This window comes from Sorex fumeus, unplaced genomic scaffold (assembly GCF_029834395.1).
Source record: "Sorex fumeus unplaced genomic scaffold, SorFum_2.1 ptg000218l, whole genome shotgun sequence".
Lineage (NCBI taxonomy): Eukaryota > Metazoa > Chordata > Mammalia > Eulipotyphla > Soricidae > Sorex > Sorex fumeus.
In genome coordinates, this window is record NW_026606275.1 from 2,425,417 (window position 1) to 2,441,587 (window position 16,171).

Here is a 16,171-nt window from a genome sequence, read left to right on the forward strand (position 1 = left end):
ATGCTCTGATCAGCCGTGTGATCAACACTTCGACCTTCTCACACGCCCTGCGGCTGAGAAGGCTGTGGGTGACACTATTCAGACCCCAGGGGGGGTCGCGAGTTCCGGTTATTCTCCTGGGCAGATATTTTGGGGTGTCTGTCTCTCTGATGCAGGTCTCTAGGGTTGGGGTGTCTGATGCAGGATTCGGGGGTGGGCGGAGCTGAGTGTGGGTGAAACTCCTTGTGGGGGCAGGGCCTCTAGGCTGGGGGGGTCTCTGGAGCCGGGGGTCTCTGGGTGATTGGGGTCTCTGGGTGATTCAAGGGTCTCTGGGTGAGCCTCTGGGTGATTAGGTTGTCTGGGTGATTGATTAAGGGTCTCTGGGTGACTGAAGGTCTCTGGAGTTGGGTGTCTGGGTGATTGGGGTGTCTGATGATGGTGTGTCTGGTTGATTGGGGGTCTCTGGGTGAGCCTCTGGGCGATTGGGGTGTCTGGGTGATTAGGGGTATCTGGGTGATTGGGACTGGTTCCGGAGGTCTTCAGCTGCCGGGGCTCTGCTCGGGTCAGGGAGGGAAACTCAACCTGACCCCCTCCAAGCCTGGTCAGGACAGCCAGGCACGGGGGCAGGAGACTCTGCGCTGTTCTCTTCCTCCAGGAGCTGGGTTTTATAGTCTCTGGATCTTGATCGTTGATGGGATTACACAGCGCTGAGGGCAGTTGGTGGGTGTAAGATCACTTTCCACAAGTTTGGACAAGCCTCAGCATGAAGGAACCGGCAGAGGAACCCAGGCATGCAGGACCCGGGGCTGAGATCTTCAAGCGCGCTCGGATAGGGGCTGAGCATCCTCCACCCAGATCCTCCATCTACCAGCAGGCGGGGGTCACACCCACCAACTGCTCTCCAGTACCGTGTAATTCCCATCAATGGCCCCTGCGCCTGGTTGTCCTGGCCAGGGCCCCTTGGGACGGGGCGGGTTGAGTTTCCCTCCCCACCCCGAGCAGAACCCCGGCAGCCGAAGACCTCCAGAACCAGCCACAACCATGCTGAGACCACTCTCCACACGCATGAAGGTAATGGCAGAGGAACAAAGGCATGTGGGTCCTGGGGCTGAGATTTCCAAGCCTGCTAGGATTGGGGCTGAGCATCCTCCACCCAGATTCTCCAAATTCTAGTAGGCAGGGGTCACACCCAACAACAGACAACCCCCCCCGCCCCCCCCCCCCCCCATGCCGTGTAATCCCATCAACGGCCAAGACCCAGAGACTATAAAACCCAGCTCCTGGAAGCACACGGCCGCAAATGACATCTTATTATCTAGTTCTTACTCTTGGAGAACCTGGCAGGCTACCGAGAGTATCCCACACAGCAGTGTCTGGCAAGCTCCCCATGGTGTACTCGATATGCCAAAACCCAGTAACAATGATGGGTCTCATTCCCCTGACCCTGAAAGAGCCTCAAATGTGGCACTTTCTAAAATCCCAGGGCTAGAACGAAGGAGACGTTACTGGTGCCTGCTCGAGGAAATTGATGAACAATAGAATGACAGTGATACTGATCACAGTGGGTGATTGGGGGTCTCTAGGTGAGTCCCTGGGTGATTAGGGCCATCTGGGTGATTAGGGAGTCTCTGGGTGAGTCTCTAGGTGATTGGGGTGTCAGGGTGATTGATCTCTGGGTGACTGGGATATCTCTGGGTGGTTAGGGTCCTGTCAGTGTCCATTGTGAGGAAATGTCCCACACGACCTCAGTGTCGCTTCCTCCTGCTTCTCAGAAAGATCCACAGGGGAGAGGCCAAGGCCACGTGCCCCCAGTGATAGCTGGAGGACCCTGGTTAGTCCTGGATCCTCTGGCCTCTGTCTGGAGCACTGGGGGAGAGCACCCACAGGCCATGCTGTGGCTCCAGGAGCCTGAGAACCATGTCTCTGAGTCTCCAGGGCAGCTGGCACTCTTGGCCATGAGTTGCCCTGGGAGAGGGTAGGACTAGCTCCTCTGGGCCCTGCCTACTGGATTCAGGGCTGTGCCCACGCTGGACATCTGCCTCCTGGGTGCCAGGAGTTCCTTGGACACTAGAAGCTGGGCAGGGAGGGCAGTGAGGAGGCCCCAGGGCCCGTGGAGCAGCCCATGTCCACACCTCCTCAAAATGTCACACCCACAGGGGCTTGTAATCACCCACCAGAACTCACCTGTGACTTCCTGCTGCCCAAGCCACAGGGCTAAACTTAAAAAAAAATAAATTTTTTTGCTTCTTTTTTGGGGGCCACACCCAGTAATGCTCAGGGGTACCTCCTGGCTCTGCACTCAGGAATTACTCCTGGAAGTGTTTGGGGGGCCATATGGGATGCCAGGAATTGAACTTGGGTCGGCCACATGCAAGGCCAACGCCCTACCCACTGTGCTATCACTCCAGCCCTCACAGGGTTAATCTTTCCACCCCACCCGGTCTGTTCTTATAACCCAGGCATGTTCATTCCTAGTTCTGGTTGGGGTTTCAAATAAACTTGTGTTTTGCTTCCTTTTTTCATTTCCCTCAATTAAACACGTTATTTTTGATAGCAGTTCACTTGTTTGCTCTGGGCAGGTGATCCGATGAACTTCCCTATCAGCTGACAGGGAGCGCAGCCAAAAATATCACGAAGTGAGGTTTCAGAGACATAGATAATGATGGGGGATTTGTGACAACCTGCTAAAATGACCATAGAAATAACAAGACATTCTATGCAGTAGACAGAATGGACAATAAGTCATGGTTATTTCTGATTAAGTAGTTAAGCTTCTTGTCCCTCTTCCGTCTCTGTTGGATCACATTGGGTTGTATGTAAACTCAAAAAAAAAAAAAACAGCAGCAGCGGTCTATCTCTCCCACTGCCTGTGTTCAGTAGTCTCATGCCAGTTCCCCCACCCCGGGGAGGTCGATGGCGAAGGGCAGGCAAAGGAAGGAACGAGGGCCAGGCTGGTTGGTCTTAGTTGAAGTTCATTCCATCCCCATCTCCATTCTCCTCTGATCCTCCTCCTGCTTCTTCCTCCCCCCATGCTACTTCATTCTCCAACTCGATCCCCCTTCGTCCTCCTTCTGGCTCTGGAATCTGGATCTGGATCCCCTTTCTCCTTCTTCTTCTGGAGTCTGGATTCTGATCCCCCAGCCCACTCTTACAGTCTAGTTAAATCCCCAAACCATGAGGAGATGGGGCCTACACTAGGTGTGGTCACAATCAATAGGGTTAAAATTCTTTCCCTCGGGGAAGGCCACTTCTAGGACAGATACTCTTTCGGCAGGACGAGCCCACCCTAGAGCGGAATCCCATGGGTGGGTTTCTCCTCTCCTTGTCCAACAAACATATAAACATTCATAATATAAATCATTTTGTATGGACACAGTAAGAAATACATGAAGCTTATAGAATTGCTCTCCTAGGGCCATCTTGATCTCAGACTACAGTGCTCAGGCCAGATAGTCTTTCCTCTCCCTAGCAGGGTCCTAGTCTCGTCGTTACTTTTGGATCATGACAGCACTTGTCCATGATCAAACTCTAAGAATCATGGCACTTTGGCCTGGCCCATCTCGATTCCAGGGTAGCTCACCGCTTGCCCTGGGTCCATTCAGTCCCTCGTCGGGACCCTGCTTTTGGGCCGTTACAGACTAAGAGCAACTGAGGCTTAAGTCGAGAAAGCAGACGCCCGGGAGTGAATAATATTCAGAGCCAATTAAATCCTAAGTTACAAAGCATAATATTAACTGTCTTCCTGTATCTATACAAAAAGGACATTGCTTTAAAGTAAACTATTCAAAAGATATAAGGAGAGGAAAAAGGCAATATTAATTTACAAGTTCAGTGTCCTAGAAGAATCTGACCTTACAAATAATTAACAGATTCTGATTAGGGGCAAAGCTGATTAACTGGGTGGGGAGGAGAGCATAGGGAAGAGGTCACAGATAAACACAACGGAATGGAAGTGCCTCAGGAGCACTGTCATAAACTTGAGTTCCTTGTGGCAAGGGGGAAAGGACAAAGCAATGTGAAGCCTCAAATATTTGGAGCTCTGTTCCAGCAGGTTGTCCTTGAGCCTCCCGCAAGGAGCTTAGGCTGGTTGAGTTTCTCCCACAACAGTGCCCCAGAGGCACACCCAATTCCTTCAGGTACTAGTAATCCCATATTGCTTTTCTCTCCCCTTTATGTCACTTGCATGGTTTATTTAGCAAAGTCTTTTTCGTACAGACACAGGAAGACAGTTGATGCAATGCTTTTGTAACATGGGAGTTAATTGACTCCAAATAATATTTATTCCTGGGCATCCATTATATTTACTTAACTTCAGCCTCAGTTGCCCTTACTTCCTAACACCCCCAAACACCCTATAAAACCCTGTTCCTGGACGAGAACAGCGCAGTCTCCTGTCTCCGCGCCTGGCTGTCCTCACCGGGGCCCCTTGGAAGAGAGTGGGTTGAGTTTCCCTCCCCACCCCGACCAGAGCCCCGGCAGCTGAAGACCTCCGGTTCCAGTCACAGCCATGCTTAAGACCACTCTCCACACGTTCGGATGAGCCTCACGCAGGAAGGAACCGGCAGAGGAACCCAGGTGTGCGGGACCCGGGGCGTCGATCTCCAAGCCTGCTCGGATTGGGACTGGGGTCTCCTCCACCCAGACCCATCTTCCAGTATGTCGGCGTTACACCCACCAACTGCCCCCGGCGCCATGTAATCCCATCAACGGCCAAGACCCAGAGACTATAAAACCCAGCTCCCGGAAGCGACATCTTATTATCTAGGTCTTACTCTGGAGAACCTGGCAGGCTACCAAAAGTATCCTGCCCACAAGGCAGAGTCTGGCAAACTCCCCGTGGCGTATTCAATATGCCAAAGACCAGTCACAATGATTGGTCTCATTCTCCTGACCCTGAAAGAGCCTCGAATGTGGCACTTTTTAAAATCTCAGGGCTAGGACAAAGGGGCTGGAGCAATAGCACAGTGGTAGGGCGTTCGCCTTACAAGCGGCCAACATGGCCGACCCGAGTTCGATTCCTCCGCCCCTCTCGGAGAGCCCGGCAAGCTACCGAGAGTATTCGATATGCCAGACACAGTAACAACAAAGTCTCCAATGGAGACGTTACTGGGCCCGCTCGAGCAAATCGACGATCAACGGGAGGGCCTTTACCTTTACCTTTAGGACAAAGGAGACGTTACTGGGGCCTGCTCGAGGAAATCGATGACCAACAGGATGACAGTGATACCCCCAAAAGGTGGGTCCTGATGAAGGGACTGGATGGACCCAGGACAAGCTGTAAGCTACCCTGGCATCAAAAGGGGACAAACTAAGTGCCATAAGTACAATAAGTTAAGAGCATGGTCATGGGACAAACTCTGTCATGACCCAAGAAGTAGTAACGGAATAAGGACCCTGCTGGGGTTGGGAAAGACTCACCTGGCCTGAGGATTGAAGTCTGGGATATATGGCGAGATTATATCGCGTGATGTCCCCAGGAAGAGTCAACCTTTAAGCTTACTATATCTCATACAAAATGCCTAGAAATAGTAGCACTGTAGCACTGTCCTCCCATTGTTCACTGATTTGCTCGAGCGGGCACTGGTAACGTCTCCATTGTGAGACTTGTTGTTACTGTGTTTGGCATATCGAATATGTCACAGGGAGCTTGCCAGGCTTTGCCATATGGGCGAGATACTCTCGGTAGCTTGCTGGGCTCTCTGAGAGGGGCAGAGGAATCAAACCTGGGATGGTCCGGTTGGCAGCATGTAAGGCAAACGTCCTACTGCTGTGCAATTGCTCCAGCCCAGAAATATTATAAGAAGTAAATTTACTGTGATTGTTTAAACGGATTTTCTCGCTGAGTAAAGGCTACAGCAATACACCCTGGATGGTATCCCATCCTGGAGCGGATCTCGTAGTAATGTGGAGTGCTGAACCTCCAGAAGAGATTTTGTCCTTGAATTAATCTCCTAGAACTTCCCCTGATGGAGTGGCTTCAACTCTGGTCAGGCCCTCCCCTGTCCTCCCTCATAACCCCATCCTTGAGGTGGCTGAGTGGCTTAGCCACCCCCTTCCCACACTGGACCCCCCTCCCACGCTTTACAACTGGGCCGCTCAAAGTGGGTCCATGTGTCAGAATCTCGCTTCGTATCTTGTGGTCTCAAGTCCGTACAGGGTCGTGTAGCTGAGTACGCAAGGCGAGAAGAATCCTAAAAGTTGGTCCAAGGGCCAGAGAGGTCGTTTATACTGGTCTTGCCATCAGCTGAGCTGGGCTTGAAGCCCACCATGCCGCCCAGCCCCCCAGTGTACTGACAGGAGTGAGTGGGTCCTTGGGCAGAGAGCTGGGAGGAAGCAGAGGGCACAGTGGGGGTGACCCCACGCGCCCCACGGATGACAGGCCCCAGGCCAGGCCGAAGGTCATGGTGTTCTGGAATGTTCTCCAGACTGGGGAATACTGCGCAGGGCCTAAATTTAGGACAGATGCTTCTCGGACAAGCAGCTGCTCGCCCCAGCCTGGCTTCAGCGGTGCCCCAAGAAATCCAGTGTCGGAATTATTTCCCACACCGTGAAGAGCAAGTGGGGTGCAGGTGTGGTCTGACGGGCAGCTCAGAGACTGCTGAGACGTTAGGTCTGTGCTGTGGGGCTCGTCTCGCTCAGCCAACCCTCAGCTTCCCCAACCTCTCTGGGACGCCGCTTCCCTCACAGAAAAGAACTTTAGGAGATGACGTCACTGTCACTGTCACTGTCTTCCTGTTGTTCAACGATTTGCTTGAGCGGGCCCAGTAACACCGTGAGACTTGTTGTTACTGTGTTTGGCATATCGAATACCCCACGGGGAGCTTGCCAGGCTCTGCCGTGCGGGTGAGATACTCTCGGTAGCTTGCCGGGCTCTCCGAGAGGGGCGGAGGAATCGAACTCGGGTCAGCCACGTGCAAGGGAATATGTGATGTATTCGATATGCCAAACACAGTAACAAAAAGTCTCACGATGGAGACATTCCTGGGCCCGCTTGAGCAAATCAGTGAACAACGGGAGGACTGTGACTGTGACTGTGACTGTTCTTCCTGAATTAACATATGCCTCAGAGGCCTGGGCCCTACGAAAACAGAATGAGAACGCTGTATGGGTCTCCCAAAGAGGAATGGAAAGAGCCATGCTTGGAGTATCACATTTCACTCAAATGAGAGAAAGTATCCGGAGTTCCGACCTCCATCAACGCTCAAGAATCAGGGACGCTGTCCATTTGCCAAGGCATCAAAAATCAGATGGGCTGGACACAAAATGAGATTTGGAGATGACTGCTGGACTAGAGCCGTTACCGACTGGATTCCACAGGATGTCAAAAGATTGAGTCGCTTTCGACCTACAAGATGGTTAGACTTATTCGTCAAGATGCTGATTGATTGGTTTGAGGTTCTTCGTGTTCCTGGAACGAGGAGACGTCACTGGGCTACACTAGCACCCGACAGGGATGAATGGAGATGTTACTGGTGCCCGCTTGAGCAAATCAATGAGTAACGGGATGTCAAGTGATCAAGAGTTCAATATCATACAAATATCAGTGTAATTTTGTAACTTGGACTTTCTCTGCTGATTTAGGGTATTTTCTTTATTCTTTTCGTATCGATTAAGGAAAGTCAATGATTTCATTTGGGAAATCCCTCAGGTGGCCACTAATTGTTGATAGCTTTATGTCTCTAAATCAATAAACTGCATCTAAAATATCCAGGTTCACAAAATAGGTTGATAAGCTAAGGGGGATAGAATGTGTTGAGAGGTGTTGATTAAAAGACAAAATGTAACAGGACAGAAAGGCATGAAGTAGATAGGGCACTTGACTTGCATGCATCAGATATAGATTCTATCACTGACCCTGCATATGATCCCTGAGAATGACTAGGAGTAAACCCAGAGAGACACGAGGTATGGCCCAAGCCACACCCTACTGATTTAAAAAAAAAAAAAGACCTAATAAAATGTGTCTACTAAAAGGATTAGTTAATAAAATAAATAGTATATACATTTTTTCAGGTCTAATAAAAAGCTCAAAAATACAGATGTCAAAATGAAAGTACAACAAATGCATCATATTAGAAATCAGGAGAAGATTAACCATAAGTGATATGAGTTATGGTAATAAAGCAGAGCTTTCAATGTGTTGCAAATGCAACCTGTCTTGATTTGGTTGTCAGAATTTTGGTTTTTTTGCATTACAGATATTTGTGGATATTTTTATTGGAAATACTTACTATACCCTTTTTATGTGAACTCTATCTACATTTTATTTTATTGTTTTTTATTTTTTTTAATAAAGGTAAAGGCCCTCCCGTTGATCATCGATTTGCTTGATCGGGCCCAGTAACGTCTCCATTGGAGACTTTGTTGTTACTGTGTCTGGCATATCGAATACTCTCGGTAGCTTGCCGGGCTCTCCGAGAGGGGCGGAGGAATCGAACTCGGGTTGGCCATGTTGGCTGTGTGCAAGGCACACGCCCTACCCGCTGTGCTATCGCTCCAGCCCTACCCTCGATGAGGAGTGAAGCAAAACCGATTCAGAGATTCAGAGAAAAGAGAGAGAATCAAGTTTCAGAGGGAACACGCTGTCCTGAGGGGGAGAGACCAAGAGGCCACGTTTTAGGGGAGACGCAGCCCCTCAACTCCCCAGAACGGGGAGACCTCACTCCCTGCTTCGTTTGTAGAGTTGGATTTTATAGGTTCTTTTTTTTTTTTTAATTTTTTATTAGTGAAACACCATGAGGTACAGTTGTAGACTTACAAATTTTTGTGCTTGGGTTTAGGGAAAAGGGAACTGAGACAGAGAAAGGAGCACCAAATAAAGGGCGTTGGGAGAATCCTCCCAGAAGCATGCTGAAAGTAGACTTGTTAGGGCGCAGATCGTGATCTCCCTTTAACGACAAAGAGACTCCAGAGACTGCAAACAGCAAGCAAGGTTTATTGTAAGACTGGCTAGCCAGGGTCAAGCCGCCTACACAGACACGCAGGTCAGTTAGGTGAGGCAAGACCCCGAACCTCTTCAAAGGGGATCTTATATAGGCCTTCACTGGCCGTTACAGCAAAGCCCGCGCATTTCATAGCCAATAGATTTGTAACAACATATGCTTTCCTAACCAATCCAATTAAGGGTACATCACTTCTTAGCCTATAGTTTAAAGATCAGCATTTGCGTCGGTGCTTAGGAACTGACAGGTTTTTAAGGCAGTCCTGGGTCTTGCAACATGGGCCTTATGAGAGACATCCGGTTATCTGGTCTGACCCCCACCCTTCGAGGACCTGTATCTGAATTCCTTGCTCAGGGGCAGAAAAACCAGTTATTTTGCAGGGCAGGCTCCTATAAAGTGGATCTGAAAAAGCTTATCTAGACCTGTTCCTTGAAAAACAAGTTCTTTTGCAATGCAGGTTCCTATTAAGCTAAGCTAAATTAATTCTGGTGGTAGTCCATTTTGGGCCTGTCCCTTACAGACTCTAGAGCAAACATGACTGCCACTCAATGCCTCTTTTGCAAACCACAGCACCCAAAAGGAGAGAGAGAGGTTCTTTTTCTTATCTGTGGAGATAATTGTTGATTCTTTTGATCTTGTCCAGGGAAAGTGCTTGGGTACTTGGGTACTTCCCACTGAGCTGGGAAATTTTGGCATCGGTTTTCACTTTCTTATCACAACCCTTTGTTCCTGCTGGAGTTTCTCTCCGGAGTTTCTCTCCAGGCTGGTGGCAGTTGGAGTCTTCTCAGGCCTCGCTCCTGTGTCTATCAAGGGCTGTAAAGTGGCCCAAGCCATGATTCCAGGGCTAGTGACAGGAATTTCTTTAAATCCCACCTGGGTTTTGTTCCTTCCCCTAGACCCATCGCCAGGGAGGGGCTGTCCTCCCCCCTGCCTGCCCGACCTCACAGGGAACTCAGCATTAATCCCTCACACCGGGGAAACGAAACTAAAAGTTCCAGTGACAGATCCGCTGTGAAAACAGCATGCATGAAGGGGATGAGAGTCGGCCCTGTCAGGAGTGGGGGGGCGGAATGGACCCTCACGCACCACACCGTGGGTGGGAAGGGAAGGGGTGACGGCATTGTGCAGAAGAGGGCGGAGTTTCCTCAAAACATCCCACGAAGGCAGGTAGTTCCCGCAGATAGGTAGTTCCACTCTGGGGCACTTATGGGACTCTTCTGGAGAAGTCATTTTCTGGGCTTTCCCAGCTTTTAAAAAGAACTCATTCTTTCATATGTTGTGTGTGTGCGTGTGTGTGTGTGTGTGTGTGACCTGAAAGCATCTCTCAAAGGGAAGTGTGGCATTCATTTTGGTGCCACTTTGAGCTATTTTTGGCAAGTGCCAAAATTTACATTAAAAGTCATCCCCCAGGGGCTGGAGTGATAGCACAGCCGGTAGGGCATTTGCATTGCACGTGGCCGACCCAGGTTCGATTCCCAGCATCCCATAGGGTCCCCCGAGCACCGAGCACCGGAGTGCATGAGCCAGGAGTAAGCCCTGAGCATTTCCGGGTGTAACCCAAAAAGAAAAAAAAAAGTCATCTCCCAGTCTGGAGAACATTCCAGCATTCCAGAAGACCATGACATTTGACCTGGCCTGGGGCCTGTCATCCCTGGTGCGTGTGGGGTCACACCCCGCCCCCCCTTCCTCCTGGCTCTTTGCCTGAGGGTTCACTCACTCCTGTCAGTACACTGGGGGGCTGGGGGGCGTGATGGGCTTCAAGCCCAAGTCAGCTGACGGCAGAGACGATCTCTCTGACCCTCGACCAACTTTTAAGATTCTTCTCAACTTGCCACGGGACCCCGTACGGACTCCAGACCACAGGATATGAGGCGAGATTTTGGTGCATGGACCCCACTTTGAGCGGCCAGGATGTGGGAGGGGGGTCCAATGTGGGGAGGGGGGGCAAAGTCACTCAGCCACCCAAGGAGGGGGACGTGGGCGAGGGCACGGCAGGGCCTGGACCCCCCTTTCGCTGGTTTCCTCACCCCGGGTGCAAATGTCCGTTTATTCTGGTTGACTTTGCGTTTCCCAGACTCTAGCAACTGGTTTGCAGAGTCCCTCAAAGACGGCACGAGACAGACCAGGGTTCAGGTGTGATTCGGGCCCCGGCACCCCAGGGTCCCCTGAGCACTGCTGACAGCCTGTCCGTCAGCCCAGAGTGGGAGCTGCCTCTGAGAACCCCGGACGCAGCACAGCCTGACACCAACGCCACACGGCACCACTGATCCTGGAGCTCCCTTAAGAATCCGCCAGGACCCCCCACAAGTGGCTCTCCGGCAGGGCCATGGCTCCAGAGGCAAAAGGACTTAGTCCAGAGCCCGGCAGCTTGCGGCAGAAAAATGAATGAACCATGCGTTAAACTGCCGCCGCGCCAGGCCTCCCCGGGAGGGAAAGGGTGTTGCTCCCTTCCGCCTTTCCCCTCCCCCCCGCCGGCAGCAAGGTGGCCACTGCCTCAGAGCTTATAGGAAAGCCAGGTTTGAGCTGGCAGTGACGGGGCAACTGCAGTCTCGTGGGAAGGGGGGCGGTACCAGCTCGTCCTTCATGCCCTACCAGGGCCACGAGTTGCCCCCCACGAGTGGCTCTCTGGCACAGCCATAGCACCAGATGCACAGAAACCAATCTCATAATTATCTGGCTCTTTGCAGAAATTCAAAATCATTACATGTTTTTCATAACCAGCTATAGAAAACAAAAATGTTTCACAATGTCTTTTCAGAGATTCTGATTGTTGGGTGGGGGGAATACTGAACAATAATGGTGCATCTTTTGTCGAAATAATGAATGTAATCAATGTAGAGAAGAGTTAAGTGGAAATCATCTGCCTCACAGGCATTGGGAGGGGTGGGAGGGGGGCATATTGGGGTTCTTGGTGGTGGAAAATGGGCACTGGTGAAGGGAGAGGTGTTTGATCATTGCGTGACCGAGAATTAAACCTGAAAGCTTAGTGACTTTTCCCACAGTGATTCAATAAATAAATATAAGAAGAAAAAGAAATAAATAAAACTGTGAAAAAAAAAGTAAGATGAAGTTCATGCCCAAATCAATCAGCTAATCAGTGGCTGAATAAATAGCAGTACTCCTATATAAAAAAAGAAAGAAAGAAAGAAAGAAAGAAAGAAAGAAAGAATCCGCCAGGCCCCGGAGGTGGTGGGTGGGACGCCAGGCTTTTTCTCCATCCTTCCTGGGAGGGCTGGGAAGGGCCGACCGGGCCCTTCGGGTGTGTCCAGGCTGGCCAGGGGCTGCCACAGGGGCGCCAGGGCGGGGCCAGGAGCAGGTGCTGACCACTAAGGGCCCAGCCGCTGTGGGGGGAGGACCCACGGGGCTGGGAGCAGCTTTGGTTCCCTCCAGTCCTGCTTCTGCTCCCTGAAAGTGCTCGCCCTTCCCGCCCAAAGGGTCCGCACATCCTCTGAGCAACATCCTGCCCTTCCGGAGGCCAGGGCCTGGTCTCCTCATCCCCCAGCCCTCTGGGTTTGTGCCTTTGAGCTGCCAGAGAATGAAGCAAGTGTCCCCCCCACCCCCCAGGTGAGCTGCTGATGGGAAGGAAAGAGAATCTGGACGCTCCCCGGGGCAGGTGGGGTGTCGCTTGGGCCTGGCCTGCGTCTGGGACTTCAGCTTTGACTCAGATGCGCAGAAATGCAAGATTCTGCTCAGATTCGGGCCCCTGGGAGCCCCACACCCTGGGGGAGTCGGGGAGCGGTGTGGGGGGCGTCTGTCCTCCAACGCTAAGGAACGGGCCTTGGGCTTGGGGCTAGAGACAGGAGCTGCCCAGGAGCGCCAGCTGTGGACATGCGGTTCGGGGAGCCCCCCCCCCCCACCCCCCGTGGATCTGGCTGCTGCTGGCACTGAAGGGAGCCCCCTCCTCCTCTCCCCCTGCCCTCCCCTCTCTCCCCTTCCTGCTTCCCCTCCCCTCCCCCTCCCCTCTCCTCTGCCCTTTCCTCTCATTTCCCTTCCCAGAAGCTCAAGGTCCTTTACTGGCTTGACATCTAAATAGAGCCAAAGGCTGGGGCAGCCCAAATGTCAAACTGTGGGTGTCTCTGTTGAGTCTTGCCTGACCTCTGGGGGGAACCCCTGGTGCTCTGGAGTGTGAAGCTCTGGCGGGGGACCGAGAAGGCTGTGGTGGCTTGTAAGTAGGTGTGGGCCCCCCTCAGGGGTCTGCTTCCCCTGAAAACTGGGGTGACCCCTAGGTTGCAACCCCGGTTTGTGGGCCCCCTTGGGCGCTCAGGAGTCCGTGGACCAGCCGTCCTGGGGCCCCTCAAAGCTCCGTCCCATCCCCGTTAGGCCCAGCTGGAGGTGTTGACGCCACTGCCACCCAGGGTCTCTCTCCTACTTCCTGGGTGCACCCCCTTTCTGCGGGTCCCCCTGAGTGGCCCGTGCTGTGTGGATAGAAGCAGGGCCCGAAGCTTAGGGATGAACTGCATCGCTGGGGATGAACTGGGGGCCACGCGCTGATCACTAGATTAAGACTCATGCAAATACAGCGGCTCGGGTCTCTGTTTCCACTTTGAGAACATCCGAGAAACTGCGCCGGCCCTCGAGGCATGAAAGCCACCGTGTGGGAAGGGCATCGAGCCATTGCCCTGGACATGGGTGGAGTTGGCAGGTCTGCCCTGGGCAAAGAGCGGGGCTGGACACAGGGGCAGTGGCCCAAAGGAGTGTGGAGTGCTCACCGCGTGTGCTTCCAAGGGCAGAGTCACGACACGCTGAAGGTTTGGCTGTGGCGTCGCTGAACATTTTCTGCCGAATGAAGTCCCCCAGACCCGTCGCAAAGCTTCTGACGTAGGCAGGCAGACAGGGAGGTCCCCTCCCAAGGCAGTGGCAGTAAATCTCCTGGGATGTCAGAGCCCTGAGCTCAGGGAGAACTGGCACCTCTCAGTAACAGGCACTGAGGAGGTTGGACCAACCGGGAGGGAACGAAAGTCCCGGGAACAAAAGTCCCGAGAGGAATTTCAAAGAAGACCGTCACCACTCCCAACCCCCTTGGTAACCTCCCTAGCAACGGACTTTGACCTGCGTAGAAGGCCCACGTGGGAGCAGGTTGGAGAAACCCAATAAAGGCCACTTTAAAAAAAAAAAATTTATTAGTGAAACACCATGAGGTACAGTTGTAGATTTACAAATTTTTGTGCTTGGGTTTCGATTATACAATGATCAAACACCCATCCCTCCACCAGTGCCCATTTCCCACCACCACGGGTCCCAGTCTCCCTCCCACCCCCATCTCCCCCCATCCCACCCTGCCTCTGTGGCAGGGCATTCCCTTTTGTTCTCTCTCTCCTTTTGGGTGCTGTGGTCTGCAAAAGGAGGCATTGGGTGGCAATCATGTTCAGTCCATAGTCTACTTTCAACATACAGCTCCCCTCCTGGGTGCTCCCTTCTCTATCTGAGCTGCCCTTTCCCCTAGAATGCCCGGCTGGCCTCTAAGCCATGGAGTAATCCTCCTGGTACTGATCTCGGCTATTCTTGGTTATTAATCTCCGATTTTGTTACTTTATGTTCCCCAGGTGAATGCAATCTTTTAATGTCTGTCCCTCTCTTTCTGACTCATTTTGCTTAGCATGATACTTTCCATGTAGTACCACTTGTATGTAAATTTCATGACTTCATCTTTTCTAACAGCTACATAGTACTCCATTGTATAGATGTACCAAAGTTTCTTTAACCAGTCATCTTGTTCTTTGGCACTCAGTTTTTTTCCGGATTCTGACTATTGTAAAGAGTGCTGCAATGAACAAACAAGTGCAGATGTCACTTCGACTATACTTTTTTGCCTCTCTGGGATATATTCCCAGGAGTGGTATGCTGGGTCAAATGGGAGATCAAATTCTAATTTTTTGAGAATCGTCCATACTGTTTTCCAAAAGGGTTGGACCAGCCGGCATTCCCACCAGCAGTGAAGGAGTGTCCCTTTCTCGCCACATCCGCGCCAGCATCGGTTGCTTTTGTTCTTTTGGATGTGGGCCAGTCTCTGAGGTGTGAGATGGTATCTCATTGTGGTTTTGATCTGCATCTCCCTGATGATTAATGATGTAGAGCATTTTCTCATGTGCTTTTTTGCCATTCGGATTTCTTCTTTGAGAAAGTTTCTGTTCATTTCATCGCCCCATTTTTTGATGGGGTTGGATGTTTTCTTCTTGTGAAGTTCAACCAGTACTTTATATATCCTTGATATCAATCCCTTGTCAGATGTGTTTTCAGTGAATATCCTTTCCCATTCTGTAGACTGTCTTTGTATTTTGGTCACTGTTTCTTTGGAGGTGCAGAAGCTTCTTAGTTTAAGATAGTCCCATTTATCTATCTCTGTTTTCACTTGTTCGGCCAGTGGCGTGACATCTTTGAAGATACCATTAGCTTCAACGTCATGGAGGGTTTTGCCAACTTTGTCTTCAATGTATCTTATGGTTTCCGGTCTGATGTTGAGGTCTTTAATCCATTTTGATCTTACTTTTGTACATGGTGTTAGGCAGAGTTCTGAGCCCATTTTTTTTTGCATGTAGCTGTCCAGTTTTGCCAGCACCATTTGTTAAAGAGGCTTTCCTTACTCCACTTCACATTTCTTGCACCTTTATCAAAGATTAGATTTATCAAATTTATCAAAGATTAGATGATTGAGGGGAGATGTCAGTGTATTCAACCCTTTAGCTATTGCTTTAGCTATTCGTGGGGGCTTATTGTTCCATATAAATTTCAGGAGTGTTTGCTCCATTTCTTTGAAGAATGTCATGGGTATCCTTATAGAGATTTTATTGAATTTGTATAATGCTTTGGGAAGTATTGCCATTTTGACAATGTTAATTCTCCTGATCCATGTACAGGGGATATTTTTCCATTTCCTCATGTCCTCTTTTATTTCCTGAAGTAGCTTTTTGTAGTTTTCTTTGTACAGGTCCTTTACTTCCTTAGTTAAGCTGATTCCTAGGTACTTGATTTTCTGGGGCACAATTGTGAATGGGATTGTTTCTTTCATGTTGCTTTCTTCTCTCTCACTGTTTGCATATAGGAATGCCATGGACTTTTGGGTATTGATTTTATAGCCTGCAACTTTACTATACGAGTCTATTGTTTCTAGGAGTTTTTTGGTGGAGGTTATTGGGTTCTCTAAGTATAGTATCATATCATCTGCGAATAGTGAGAGCTTGATTTCTTCCTTTCCTACCTGAATGCCCTTAATATCTTTTTCTTGCCTAATCGCTATTGCAAGTACTTCCAGT